The 15,452-nt window shown below is 37.1% G+C and overlaps 1 long non-coding RNA gene across 1 annotated transcript in view; it reads right to left on the bottom strand.

Moving 5' to 3' along the window:
• The window catches only part of LOC102135164 (uncharacterized), a 329,075-nt gene that overhangs the window by 12,826 nt on the left and 300,797 nt on the right, over positions 1 to 15,452 (bottom strand). The window contains exon 3 of the long non-coding RNA XR_012433382.1: positions 13,940 to 13,990. This is a non-coding gene — a long non-coding RNA (uncharacterized lncRNA). The remainder of the gene's footprint in view (positions 1 to 13,939; positions 13,991 to 15,452) is intronic.

Raw genomic sequence — 15,452 nt, 5'->3', positions numbered from 1 at the left:
TTTAAAGTTCATATGGAACCAAAAAAGAGCCCACATTGCCAAGACAATCTTAAGTCAAAAGAACAAAGCTGGAGGCATCACGCTATCTGACTTCAAACTATACTACAAGGCTACAGTAACCAAAACAGCATGGTACTGGTACCAAAACAGAGATATAGACCAACGGAACAGAACAGAGTCCTCAGAAATAATACCACACATCTGCAGCCATCTGATCTTTGACAAACCTGAGAAAAACAAGAAATGGGGAAAGGATTCCCTATTTAATAAATGGTGCTGGGAAAATTGGCTAGCCATAAGTTGAAAGCTGAAACTGGATCCTTTCCTTACTCCTTATATGAAAATTAATTCAAGATGGACTAGAGACTTAAATGTTAGACCTAATACCATAAAAACCCTAGAAGAAAACCTAGGTAATACCATTCAGGACATAGGCATGGGCAAGGACTTCATGTCTAAAACACCAAAAGCAACGGCAACAAAAGCCAAAATTGACAAATGGGATCTCATTAAACTAAAGAGCTTCTGCACAGCAAAAGAAACTACCATCAGAGTGAACAGGCAACCTACAGAATGGGAGAAAATTTTTGCAATCTACTCATCTGACAAAGGGCTAATATCCAGAACCTACAAAGAACTCAAACAAATTTACCAGGAAAAAACAAACAACCCCATCGAAAAGTGGGCAAAGGATATGAACAGACAGTTCTCAAAAGAAGACATTCATACAGCCAACAGACACATGAAAAAATGCTCGTCATCAATGACCATCAGAGAAATGCAAATCAAAACCACAATGAGATACCATCTCACACCAGTTAGAATGGCAATCATTAAAAAGTCAGGAAACAACAGGTGCTGGAGAGGATTTGGAGAAATAGGAACACTTTTACACTGTTGGTGGGATTGTAAACTAGTTCAACCATTATGGAAAACGGTATGGCAATTCCTCAAGGATCTAGAACTAGAAGTACCATATGACCCAGCCATCCCATTACTGGGTATATACCCAAAGGATTATAAATCATGCTGCTATAAAGACACATGCACACATATGTTTATTGCGGCACTATTCACAATAGCAAAGACTTGGAATCAACCCAAATGTCCATCAGTGACAGACTGGATTAAGAAAATGTGGCACATATACACCATGGAATACTATGCAGCCATCAAAAAGGAATAGTTTGTGTCCTTTGTAGGGACATGGATGCAGCTGGAAACCATCATTCTCAGCAAACTATCGCAAGAACAGAAAACCAAACACCGCATGTTCTCACTCATAGGTGGGAACTGAACAATGAGATCACTTGGACTCGGGAAGGGGAATATCACACACCGGGGCCTATCATGGGGAGGGAGTAGGGGGCAGGGATTGCATTGGGATTTATACCTGATGTAAATGACGAGTTGATGGGTGCTGATGAGTTGATGGGTGCAGCACGCCAACATGGCACAGCTATACATATGTAACAAACCTGCACATTATCCACATGTACCCTAGAACTTAAAGTATAATAAAAAAAAAAAGTGCTGATTAAACTTGGTTTTATGAGTTTATTGAATATGATGAGAACATTCCTAGGGAAGTGGTAGAGGTGGAAGCCAGATTTTTATGTGCTGATGTGACTGCTTGGTGAGGAAGAGTAAACTACTATTTTTTCTTTCTTTCTTTCATTTTTTTTTTCAAAATTCTTAACTAAAAGAATAAAGAATGATAGGACACAGGAAAGGTCAAAATATTTCTAGGTTGATTTATTACAAGTTGAATGAGGGAGAACTGGAAAGTGAAAACAAAATGCTATATAAATAAATGGGTACTGACATCAGACAACTTGAATTTGGGGTAGAAATAAAGGGAATTTTCAAAGCTATGAGCCAAAATGCCAAGTCAATTTAGGCCACCTTCAGAGTGAGGCTGCTATGGTAGCACATTTCTCTTCCATATTTCAAGCCTCTTTGTGCCTCAATATTTATTCTTTCCGAGGAGAAATACACATTCCAGCAGACCTTCAACGTAGAATGGACCACGTGCTTTGATTGCTTAACAGAACTATGACACAGAGATTGAAAAAAGCTTTAGAGTTATAGTTTATCTTAAATATCTAGATACCTTGTGATTCCCAGATGAAAGAAAGCAAAAGAATAACAATCCTAAATACATGGCACATATTCACAAGAACAGTGTACTGAAATACAGACGCGGTGAACTCAGTGGAGCTGATGCTGCCAATGCCCTATCTTTACCCCTCATCCCACTTGTGTGCTTTGGTAGTGGTCACATAGAATTTTCAGCCATCTGACAAGTTTACATCTCAAATGTATTACCTCTCTTATCATTCTGCTCAGCCACAAGTAGCCATTTTCTGGAGTTAATAAACCTGGAACAACCTTCAAAGAAAGCAGATAGTAACAAATGTATCAGTGCCTCAGCTTGCCAATCTTTGTAGACTGATTCTGAGTGTGTTGCATATGGTTTCTCAAAGTGTACCTAGTGGAATTCGGTCCCTGTTACCCACAGGAGTAATCCACTTATTAAAGCACCTTTCATTGGTTCTTCTTTTTTCTCCATCTCAGTTTTTCCAGTTCCTCACTTGGACATGCTGGGATCTTCCAAATAAACCCCTTGCACACAAATATTTGCCTTAGGGTTTGTTTGGGGGCAAACCCAAATTGAAAAACTGGGTAACTCATCATCTGGGGATCTATCTTTAAGAAAACAATTAGAAATATTGGGCAGGGGGGGACCATTATAAACAAAGATTGATCTCTGTGGTTTTAGTCAGGTGACCCAATACTCCTCAAATCTATCAGTGAAGTCCCATTAATATTGACATTTCAATCCAAATACCTAAACCATGCTAGCTCTGAGCTCTTCAAAAATACTTGTTTATGTACAAAAGTAGAGTTTGCATTTGCCTCCTGAACACTCAGAGTTGTCACTGTGAAGCTTCTCTCTGCCTTTATTGCTTTGCTGGCCTCCCTTGTTCTGAGCTGTAGGCACTGCACTTTTTCCATCACCAGTGCTCACCAGCAATACTGCAGCTCCTTCTCAGTCCCCTCTTGAAGCCAGGAAACTAATGCCAATGTGGAGTTACAGAGCAGATTTTGGGAGTATTACCTAGGTATCAAAGAATTACCAATAGAGTCCTTCAGTTTAAACACACAGCACTTCCTCTCCTTTCCTTCAAAGCACACAGATCACAGAGCATCTGGATTGAAAAAGCTGTTGACACCAGCTGTCACATTAAATCCAAAATCCATGTTGCCGAGGCAGCTGAATTGCAAATAGATATTAGACATTCAGTTTGATACAGATACTCATTTCATTTTCAAGCCTAGCTTGTTGAGCAGGCTTTAGACATCCCCACACCTCCAATCTATCCACAAATCATAGATGTATTCATAGATACACACTCGCACACACATACAGATCTATACTACAAAAACATAAACACATGCATGCACACAAAAATACACATGCATACTCACACACAAACAGGCATGCACATACGCATATACATACATACATATATATAAACATGATTCAAGGGTGGTTTTTTTTTTTTTGAGAGATGTTGTTGCCATCATGGTTTTCTACCTTGTATGAGGTTCCTCAAAATTGAAAATTAGTGGATATAATATTCCCCTTAAGTAAGGAATGTCACCTATCTTAAAGCTCCAGCCACATCTCAGTTTTGATAGAGTTCCTATTAAAATAAGAAGAAAAAAGAATAATAGAGAAAAAAAAAGGAATGGGGCAAAGTAAAAAAAAAAAAAAAAATTAGATAAAAGAGAACCAGGAAAAGAGAGAGAAAAATTAAATGCCCCAAATATGGGAAATGGTTAAATAAAAATGCTTAAATAAACTATGAAATTATCCACTTTGTGAACTCTTAGGATATATTTAAATGATGCCTATAAAGAGTTTACAGAGGCATAAGAAATGGTTGTTATAATTTTAAATTTTAAATAAGAAACAAGATATAAAATATGGGATGATAACAACTACAATAAATAAAAGTATGAAAAATCAACAGAAAGACACTAGCAGTAATTTTCCCATTATCTCTTGGTTATAGCAATACTATTCATTTTTCTAACTTTCTGGTTTTTCTACAATTGTCAATTTTTAAATTAACTATATATAACTCATTATATAATATAAACATACATATGCAAGTGTGCACATATATATACTTGTGTGTGTATGTACGTGTGATGAACAATTGTATATATTAAACTTGGTTTGACAAAAGAGAAGGACTGAGAACTGACACTTTTTGGCTTGTAAGTCCTGGGTCAGCACCTTAATACAGTACACTGTTGGGAATTGTTCTTTTTTTTTTTTTTTTTTTCTATTACTGTTGTTCTTCAATCCAGATTTCCATTTCACTTAGAGATTCACTAAGAGAGATATGTAATCATGGCACATATGTAATATAAATGGTCTCCTTTTAATTCCTTTCTTCTTTCCCAGCATCACAGCCCTAGCAAAATAACAAAGGTAGGGTAAGAGCTATATTTCCATGTTTCTAATGTGTTTCTCACATTTTACACTAAAGATGGTAAGTCAGAAGTGAGCAACAATTATGGGCTTTCTTACTAAGCAATACTGAGCAAAGGTCTCAAGACACATGTTCAACCTACTTGTTTCTTTTGAAGTGGACTGGAATCTAAAGATAAGAAGTATCTGTACAGGTTAGAGAAGACATTTTTCTCTAAAACCAGGAACAATTGGTTGCCACTCTGTGTATTACCCTACAGACTCTAGAGGACTTTGAGGTACACAGTACTCTCTTGAGATAATTTATACCAAACACAAAGAGTAAATCTCTGAAGTACTAAAAGCAGTAAAAGGAAGCTCTGGAACAAGGAAGTAAACACAGTGTTTGTTTCCAATCGCAGAAGAGGCCATGAGCACCATATATGTGTCAGGCTTATCATCTGAATCAAAGAAAGGCCAATCCTTCACCTTTCTTATGACTCATATAGGCTGCAATATTTCAATTGGTCATAAACAACCTAATATCTCGCACCTACTAGTATTCATTGACACAGAAAGGGAAAGAGAGAGACAGGATGAAGAAAAGAGGAAAGAGAAATTTCCCAAGATACAAAGTTAATATTTTTTCCAAAGCATAAGAGCAATTAAAATATACTTCTCTGTTACAGTTGTAGGATAGATTTTCCTACATCATTGTTCAGACATCCTGGAAATAATATCAGACTTTGTAAAGAACACAGAATATTTTTATTCCTAATTAAGAGAACATTCCTTCTAAGGGGTTTCAAGAACTATGAACACAGGCATCAGTAAAAGTACTTTGGCCTCCCTTGAGCTCTGATGTGTAGACTGCTCACATTTTCATCTGCTTTTGAGACCTATTTCTGTAACACTGAGGACAGATGGCATTTGTTTTTCCAAAGATCTCTCAATTTTTTCTTCTTATAGTTACTTCTTGATAAAATTTAAATGACAGAACTTTAAAGAAGTGATGTCACTCTTTTAAAGAAAGTAGCTATTTCACAATATAAGAATATTGTCCTCCAATTTACATTCTTCTATGACTCATATTTTGCTGCTTTCACTGTATACATAACTCAAAGCCAAGCTCATTTAAAGTTCACATTAAGGAAAATTTGTTTGCCAGGAAATATTTAATTGAATCATAATGCTGTGATAAATCATTTTAAATGAGTTACTGATAGTCATACCTTTTTTATACCTTTTATTAGAACACTGAGAAATTCTGGTTTACAGAAATATATCACATAGCACCCGAAAATATAACATACCCATGGATTAAAGAAAGGTAAATTTGTAAGGAAAAGATTGCTTTCAATGCTTGCAAAATGAATGCTAGCTCAAGGCTGCCACATAAATTTTAAAAACCAGTGTTTTTAAGTGGGCAGGAATTCACAGATGATCCATAAAATGTATTGACACAAAGGAACACAGAACTTATGGTTCAAATGAGAGAGATAAAAACTATAAGGAGGAAAGGGAATCACAGCGGGAAAAAAGAACACATGAGATGTTTAGAAATGCTCAAAATCATGGAAGCCCATATTGCAAACTAAAAAGCTAGGCTGTAATCCTAGGCACACTCCTCATTCAGTATTCAAATTGGTCTTATGATTGTTGCCTCAATTCTCTCTTTCCTAATCTTACTAAATTGCTTTTAATTATAGCCCTTAATAATTGACATGCCTCACTATTCACAATAGCAAAGACTTGGAATCAACCCAAATGTCCATCAGAGACAGATTGGATTAAGAAAATGTGGCACATATACACCATGGAATACTATGCAGCCATAAAAAAGGATGAGTTTGTGTCCTTTGTAGGGACATGGATGCAGCTGGAAACCATCATTCTTAGCAAACTATCACAAGAACAGAAAACCAAACACCGCATGTTCTCACTCATAGGTGGGAACTGAACAATGAGATCACTTGGACTCGGGAAGGGGAACATCACACACCGGGGCCTATCATGGGGAGGGTGCAGCACACCAACATGGCACAAGTATACATATGTAACAAACCTGCACGTTATGCACATGTACCCTAGAACTTAAAGTATAATAATAATAAATAAATTTAAAAAATAATAATTGACATGCCTCTCTCTTTAGGGTTAACAATCTCCATGTGATTATAAATACTCGTGAACTCCTAGTTGCTAGGAGTTAAATACCAAGCTCTTTAATTCTTTGAATCATCTCTCCTAGAAGCAATCCTGGCAGTTCCTAACCACGATTATTGCACGTCTCTATATTTCTTCCATTTTGACTATAATTTCCTGGTAATAAGATTCCCCCAAATAGAAGTATTATTTATGATTCCAATTGTGATCATGTCTCAGAACTGTGAACAGGCACAGCCCCCTTCTCCTTGGTAATGGGATGCTTCCATAGATGTGCAAACCATAACAGTATTCCTGTGTGCCAATACATTTCAGCCACATTTCCAATTTGTTTTTCTTTATTACCATAGGCCTTTTTGATGATATCATTTCCAGGTTATTTTTCTTCCTCTAAACATGTTGTTTTTAATTATTTTTCTGAGATCTATGAGCCTCCTTTTATCCATACAGAATTCATCTTCTTGTTCTTTGTCCATATTTCTTCTGTCATGAAAATACCATGTTCAGATATGTTTGCACTTATCAGTGTTTGCGTCGCTTTTATTTACAATAATATCTGTGAAATACTTTATTTATTTTTAATTTCCATCCCTTATCACATCATTGAATCAAATTTACTAATTCTGGAGGTTGTTTCTGATTATGTAACTCCATTTTTGCCACATCTATTTCATCTTGCACATTATTATAAAGGTTTTAAATGGTCTAAAACCCATCCTAATGTCCATTGAGAATTACTTTTTAAGACTACTTCGATGAATAAATGTAGTTAAACAGCAAATCAAGATGTTACAAAATACAAGGCTCATGAATTAGCGTTTATGCTTTATACTTGCAGGGACAGTAATCACTATTTGGTAATAAAGATGAATCTTTTATCTAAGGAAAAGTTTCACAAAGGAAGTGGAATTGTAAAAAGTCTGAAACAGCTGATAACTTTTGGATATATTTATACGACAGTTAAGAACTATTTTTTTTTTTTAAATCACAAAGCAGTATAGAGAAAGGTTAATGTTTCTTCAAATGTGAAGTAAACAAACACGAAACTCACACAAATCCAAGTCCCATTCTAACTCTGCAGATAATTGGTTGTGGATCTTTGACGAGTTAAACTCTAAACTGTACTTTCTTCATGAGTAAAATGAGCATAATATACTCACCTTCACCACAGAAAATAATGTAAATGAAGTAATTTTTATAGTCCCTAACATATCTTAGAAAGGTATTAATTGTTCAATTAATACAGAAAAAAAAAATCCACTGCATAGGACACCTGTATCGTAATAGTTTGCTTTTACCTCTATGGTACACCAGGTCTACAAAGGTGAGTCACAGGTGGTTACTTCTATGTTTTTCATTCGATTCATTACTTTATTGTCAAAAGTTTGTCTAATTTCAGCAGTCACAGCTCTTAGAAGTAAAATTTGGGGAGAAAGGGGCTTTTAGTTATGTTTGTAGTCTCTAATTTATACTATAGCAGTTTATATCATATTCTAATTATATATCATATAACGTCATATTATATATCATATATTTTTACTGTCAAAATTCCTTAAGGTTCAAGTGTCATGCTTAAATTACTTCATCTACTTCCTATTGAAGAAGATTTTTATGTTACATATATATCTCACAATAAGCATTTTTAATTGCTCACTTTTTAAATTTCAACTCTATGGCTCATCAAATCTTAACTATAACACCACTTGGTATAATCTTTTCTTATTCTTCTTACAAGAGATTAGCATAGAGGCACTAATTTGGCCTTTGAAATTAGTTGAATTCAAACCTTTGCTATTCTAATTTCAGCCATGCCATCTTGGATAAATTAATTCATTTGTCTTAACCTATGGAGTGTGTGTGTGTGTTTGTGTGTGTATGTGTATTCAGTCATATAACAAATGCTCATTAAATGGCACCTATATATTCTTTTGTTTAAATTTTCCATCCAGGTTATCTCTGGTTAGAAAACAATTATCATTTGCTGATGACTTTCTTATTCTTCACCCTCCCTCTCACATCTACATAGTTACTTTGATCCCACTGTCATTGCACATCTGGGCCCTCACCCTCAAATGTCTAAGTGCTGATATCAATGAGCTCCCATCTGTTCTCTAGGCCTCTAGCCTCTTCCTCATCAAATCATATTCCTGCCAAGAGAAGGCCTTATAAAATATTTTGGACGACGTCACCCTCCTTAAAACATTCACTGGCTTCCCCTTGCCCAGGCCAAATTTTCCAAAATATATTTCACATAACACTGGTCCCCAAGACGCTTCTTAGAAATGAGCTTCTAAGAACACACCAGAAAACACAGCACACTCTATCCTCTACTTGAAAATTCACAGCTCTTTGGGGGAAAGGATGGATAGGAGGCAGGACTAACTTGTGGCTCCCACTCAGCCAGACAGAGCAGCATGTGGAGACTCACATCATGAACTTCTGCTCCAATAACTACCTCAGGAACATACCAGGAAAGCTGACAGAATCTACAGACCCTTTGAAGGAAGCGGAGTGTTGCCGCAGGCCCCAGGTGACAGCCAAAAAACCGTGAATGCCCAAAGTGTGAAAGTGTAAGGAGGATCATCCACCCTTGAGCACACACTCTCACTGGGGAACCTGAAGGTATAGATCATGGGAGGAGGCTTTTGACCTTACCTGGAACTGCAATAACTTTAGAGAGTTGAGCAAAATACAGGGGTGGAAGAAGCAGTGGGAAGAGCCCTGCTGTCTCCCTCAGTCCCCAGGGAAGTCATTTCTGACTTTGTCTCACAGGGGTCCTCCGGGAAGGCTGCCAGAGGAACCGGAAAAAAACACAGGGACAAGGAAACTTCTAGCTGCACTTTGTAACAATTTTGACCAACCATGAAGTTTCCTGGACAGAACCCAGGGGAAGAGGTGAACTGGGAATGCAGACACAGCACAGAAGCTGTGGCAGGCAGGGAGATATGAAACCTGGAAGCCCTGCTTGCTTTATCAGCTGGAAGGCTGGTAGCCTGAGGAAAGCTCTCAGCCCTGCTCACCTGCTGCCCGGAAACAAACTTGGTGCTGCTTCAGGGAGGGCCATGGTGGAAGTGAGACCAGCCCTTTCGGCTGTGCAGGAGCTGGGGGAGACCTGTAACTGCCAGTTTTCCCTCATTTTTCTGGCTACCTGTATGACACAGCAGAGGCAGTCATAATCCCCCTGGGAACATAACTCCATTGGCCTAAGAACAACATCCCCATCTGCCACAGCAGCCACAGCAAGCCCCACCCAAGGAGAGTCTGAGCTCAGACATGCCTAACACTGCCTCCACCTGATGGTCTTTCTCTACCCGCCCTGAGAGCCAAAGACAAAGGACATAATCTCTTAGGAGCTCATGGGCCCCATCCACCACCTGATCCTCCCTATACTACCGGAGCTAATGATCTCTTGAAAACACCACCTCCTGGCTGGAGGCCAGTCAACACAAAACTAGTGCAATAAACAAAACTACAACCACAGACCTTCACAGAGTCCACTTCACTCCCTTGCCACCTCCACCAGAGCAGGTACTAGTATCCATGGCTGAGAGACCTGAAGACAGTTCACATCACAGGACTCTGTGCAGACACTCCCCAGTACCAGCCCAGAGCCTGGTAGCTCTGCAGGGTGGCTAGATCCAGAAGAGAAAAAACAATCACTGCAGTTTGGCTCTCAGGAAGCCACATCCTGGGGGAAGGAGGAGAGCACCACATCAAGGGAATGCCCCATGGGACAAAAGAATCTGAACAGCAGTGCCTGAGCCCCAGATCTTTCCTCTTACACAGTCTACCCAAATGGGAAGAAATAGAACAATTTTGGTAATATGACAAAACAAGATTCTTTAGCAGCCCCAAAGGATCACACTAGCTCACCAGCAATGAATCCAAACCAAGAAGAAATCTCTGAATTTCCAGAAAAAGAATTCAGAAGGTTGATTATTAAGCTAACCAAGGAGGCACCAGAGAAAGGTGAAGTCCAACTTAATGAAATAAAAATAATAATAATACAAGATGGCTGGGCGCATGGTTCACACCTGTAATCCCAGCACTTTGGGAGGCCGAGGTGGGAGGATCACAAGGTCAGGTGATTGAGACCATCCTGGCCAACATGGTGAAACTCCATCTCTACTAAAACTACAAAAATTAGCTGGGCATGGTGGTGCATGACTGTAGTCCCAACTACAGTCTGGGAGGCTGAGCCAGGAGAACCCTGGAGGCAGAGGTTGCAGTGAACCAAGATTGCACCACTGCACTCGAGCCTGGTGACAGAGCAAGACTCCATTTAAAAAAAAAGGGGGTGGGGGGAAACAAGATATGAAGGGAAAAATCTTCAGTGAAATAGATAGCATAAAGAAAAAACAATCACATCTCTGGAAATGAAGGATGCACTTAGAGAAATGCAAAATACACTGGAAAGCCTTAGCAATAGAATAGAACAAGTGGAAGAAAGAACTTCAGAGCTCAAAGACAAGGCTTTCAAATCAGCCCAGTCCAACAAAGACAAAGAAAAAAGAATATTAAAAAATTAACAAAGCATTCAAGAAGTTTGGGATTACGTTAAACGACCAAACCTAAGAGGAACTGGTATTCCTGGGGAGGAAGGGAAATATAAAAGTTTGGAAAACATATTTGAGGGAATAATCAAGGAAAACTTCCTGGCCTTACTAGAAATCTAGACAATGAAATACAAGAAGCTCAAAGAACACCTGGGAGATTCATTGCCTAGGCACATAGTCATCAGGTTATCTAAAGTCAAGATGAAGGAAAGAATCTTAAGAACTGTGAGGCAAATGTCTCAGGTGACCTATAAAGGAAAACCTATCGGATTAACAGCAGATTTCTCAGCAGAAACCCTACAGAAGGCTAACGGCGCTATCTTTAGCCTCCTTAAACAAAGGAATTATCAGCCAAGAATTTTGTATCCAGTGAAATTAAGGTTCATAAATGAATGAAAGGTAGTCTTTTTCAGACAAACAAATGCTGAGAGAATTCATCACTACCAAGTCTTCACTTTAAGAACTGCTAAAAGGCGCTTGAAATCTTGAAGCTAATCCTTAAAATGCACCAAAATAGAATCCCCTTACAGCATAAATCTCACAGGACATAAAAAATAATAATACAATGAATAAAACACAAGGTATTCAGGCAACAAACAGCATAATGAATAGAACAGAACTTCATATCTCAATACTAACATTGAATCTAAATGGCCTAAAAGCTACACTTAAAGATATAGAATGTCAGAATCAATAAGAATTCACCAACCAGGTATCTGCTGTCTTTATGAGGCTCACCTAACACACGAGGACTCACAGAAACTTAAAATCATGAAGTGGGGAAAGCACACCATACTCAACAAATGTTGTTGGGATAATTGGCAAGCCACATGCAGAAGAATAAAAATGGATCCTCATCTCTCACCTTATACAAATATTAATTCAAGCTGAATCAAAGATAACATTGGAAAAACCCTTCTTGACATTGGCTTAGGCAAAGACTTCATGACCAAGAACCCAAAAGCAAATGTAACAAAAACAAAGATAAATGGATGGGACTTAAACAAAAAAGCTTCTACATAGTGTGAGAAACAATTAGCAGAGCAAACCAACAACTCACAGAGTGGGAGAAAATCTTTGCAGTCTATACATTTGACAAAGGAGTAATATCCAGAGTCTACAAGGAACTGAAACAAATCAGCAAGAAAATAAAACAAACAATCCTATCAAAAAATGAGCTAAGGACATGAATAGATAATTCTCAACAGAAGAAATACAAATGACCAACAAACATATGAAAAAATGCTCAACATCACTAATGATCAGGGAAATGCAAATCAAAACCACAATGAAATACCACTTTACTCCTGCAAGAATGGCCATAATCAAAAAATCAAAAAACAATAGATGTTGGTGTGGATGTGGTTAAAAGAGAACACTTTTACCCTGCTGGTGAGAATGTGAACTAGTACAACCACTATGGAAAACAGTGTGGAGATTACTTAAAGAACTAAAAGTAGAACTACCAGTTGATCCAGCAATCTCACTACTGGGTATCTACACAAAGGAAAAGAAGCCATTATACAAAAAAAGATACTTGCACATACATGTTTATAGCAGCATAATTCACAATTGCAAAAATACAGAACCAGCCCACATGCCCATCAATCAATGAGTACATAAAGAAATTGTAGTATATATACCATGGAACACTACCCAGCCATAAAAGGGAATAAAATAATGGCATTCGCCACAACCTGGATGGAATTGGAGGCCATTATTCTAAGTGAAGTAGCTCATAAAAACATTGTATGTTTTTACTAATAAGTGGGAGCTAAGTTATGAAGATGCAAAGACATAAGAATAATACAATGGACTTTGGAGACTCAGGGGAAAGGGTGGGAGGGGGTTGAGGGATAAAAGACTACATAATGGGTACAGTGTACACTGCTCAGGTGATGAGTGCACCAAAATCTCAGAAATCACTACTAAAGAACTTATTCATGTAACCAAACACCACCTGTTCTCAAAAAACCTATCAGAATAAAAAATTAATAAAAAAATAAGTTTTTTAAAAATAAAGTGAATGACAACCTCAAAAATGGAACAAAATATTTGCAAATTATATATCTAATTAGAGACTCATATCCAGAATTAAGAACTCTCACAATTCAACCACTTAAAAAAAATACTGGACAAAGAATTGGAATAAACAGTTCTTCAAAGAAAATATAAAAATGGTCAATATGCATGACCATGGAAACATGCTCAACATTATTAGCCATCAGGAAAATGCAAGTCAATACCACAGTAAAAGACTTCTTCACATCCACGGGAATAGCTGTAATCAAATAGATAGATAATAATAACTATTCATGAGAATTTGGAGAAATTGGAACCCACACACATTACTGGTCAGAATGTAAAATAGTGCAGACATTTTGGAAAACACTTTGGCAATTCCTCGAAAAGTTACACATAACATTACCACGTGACCTGAGAATTTCAATCTTAAGTATATACTCAAGAGAACTGAAAACATTTATCCACACAAAAACTTGTATATAAATGTTCATAGCCGTTATTACTCATAAGAGTCAAAAAATGAAAATAACCTAATGCTCACCAACTGATGAATGAATGAACAAAATGTGATATATTCATACAATGGAATATCAGTCACACATAAAAAGAAATGAAGTTCTGGTCCGTGCTTACAACAATTTTTTTAACTGGCGAAATTCTAGTAAGATGTGTCATTTAGTTATAGTATCATATAAATGTTACATACCCAGTCCTGAGAATTGCTCCATGTCATGTTGAATGTTAACACTAGGAGAAGCTGGGAAATAAATATATAGGAAAACGCTATATTATTTTTTGCAACATTTCTGTCGTCTAAAATTAGTTCAAAAAAAGTTAAACAAAAAGATAAATTTACTCTTTAAATAAAATATAATGACAATATATTGTAGGGTTTATAACATACGTAAAAGAAAATTATTTCATAATACCATATAAAGGACAGGAGCAGGAAATGGATCTGTGCTTTTTAAAGATTCTTCAGTTATATGTAAGTAGTATAATGATATTTGAAAGTATACTCTGATAAGTTAGGATGCATATTGGAACCCTAGATCAACCCCTAAAATGTAAGATAAAACAAAAGCAATAGCTAAAATCCAACAGTAAAGATAAAATAGAATACTAAAAAATAAAAAATTCATCAAAAAGAGAGTGCAAGCAAAGAGAAAAAGAACCGAAGGGACAAATAGAAAGCAAGTAACAATATAATACATTTAAACTCAACCAATTCCATTAAATATAAAAGGTTCCAAGACTCCAAATAAAATGTAGAGAATGCCCATTTGGAGAGAGAAGGGAGGAGGGAGAGAGGAGAAACAGATAAAATATACAGATCTAGTGTATAGTACATTAGCATTAATATGTATAGATGAAGTCTACTACTCTCAATATAAAGACACAAGTTAAAAGCTAAATGATGAAAAAAAAATCCACACAAAAACTAATCACAAAACAGTTGAATTAACTATATTATTATCAAACAAAATAGAGTTCAGATCAAGGACTATTACCAGTAATAGACATATTCAGAAATAATAAAGATATCAATATATATGGCGTATAGCCTCTCATCTTTACATTTCTCAGAAGTGTTTATAAAACTTGTCCTCTGTGGCCCCCAAACAGCTCACAGAATCTCCAGGAGAGACAGACAGTCATGTCTGAATGAGACATGGCTTGAAAGATACCATCCAGAAGTATGCTCTGTCATATATCTATATATATATGGTAGGTACTGCTAACCCATACTTCAAGAAAGATGTTGGTGTAGGCACTGAGCAAGTGAAGTATGTGGTAGATACTTCACTGCTACCATATACTTCACTTGCTCAATGCCTACACCAACTTTTTTGAGTTTCCTTCCTATACTACCCAGACCAGAACACTAAACAGCTGCATTACCATTAATTTGCAGGTAGGATGCTAGACATGCCGTAAGTTCCTTGCTAGCCAGGGAAAAAGCAACAGCAGGTAGCAGCCATGAGTGGAGAGATGAGTTCTTGTCATAAGCAGAGACCTTTGATTCTTCAGGATGGTTCTGGTAGAAGTTCGGGCATTTGGTCCAACATTATAAATTATAAATTATCTCTGTGAGACAGCAACAGCTTTTTTCTGATATAAAAATCATTTCTGTGATGAGGCTGGGTATTTGTTGTTGCTGCTTTATAGTCCTAGTTTTGTATTATTCCAAACTGGTTTCCTGGAACAATCAAGGGTGT

The sequence above is a fragment of the Macaca fascicularis genome, chromosome 4 (genome assembly GCF_037993035.2).
Source record: "Macaca fascicularis isolate 582-1 chromosome 4, T2T-MFA8v1.1".
Taxonomy (NCBI): Eukaryota; Metazoa; Chordata; class Mammalia; order Primates; family Cercopithecidae; genus Macaca; species Macaca fascicularis.
This window is presented reverse-complemented; position numbering and strand designations above follow the sequence as displayed.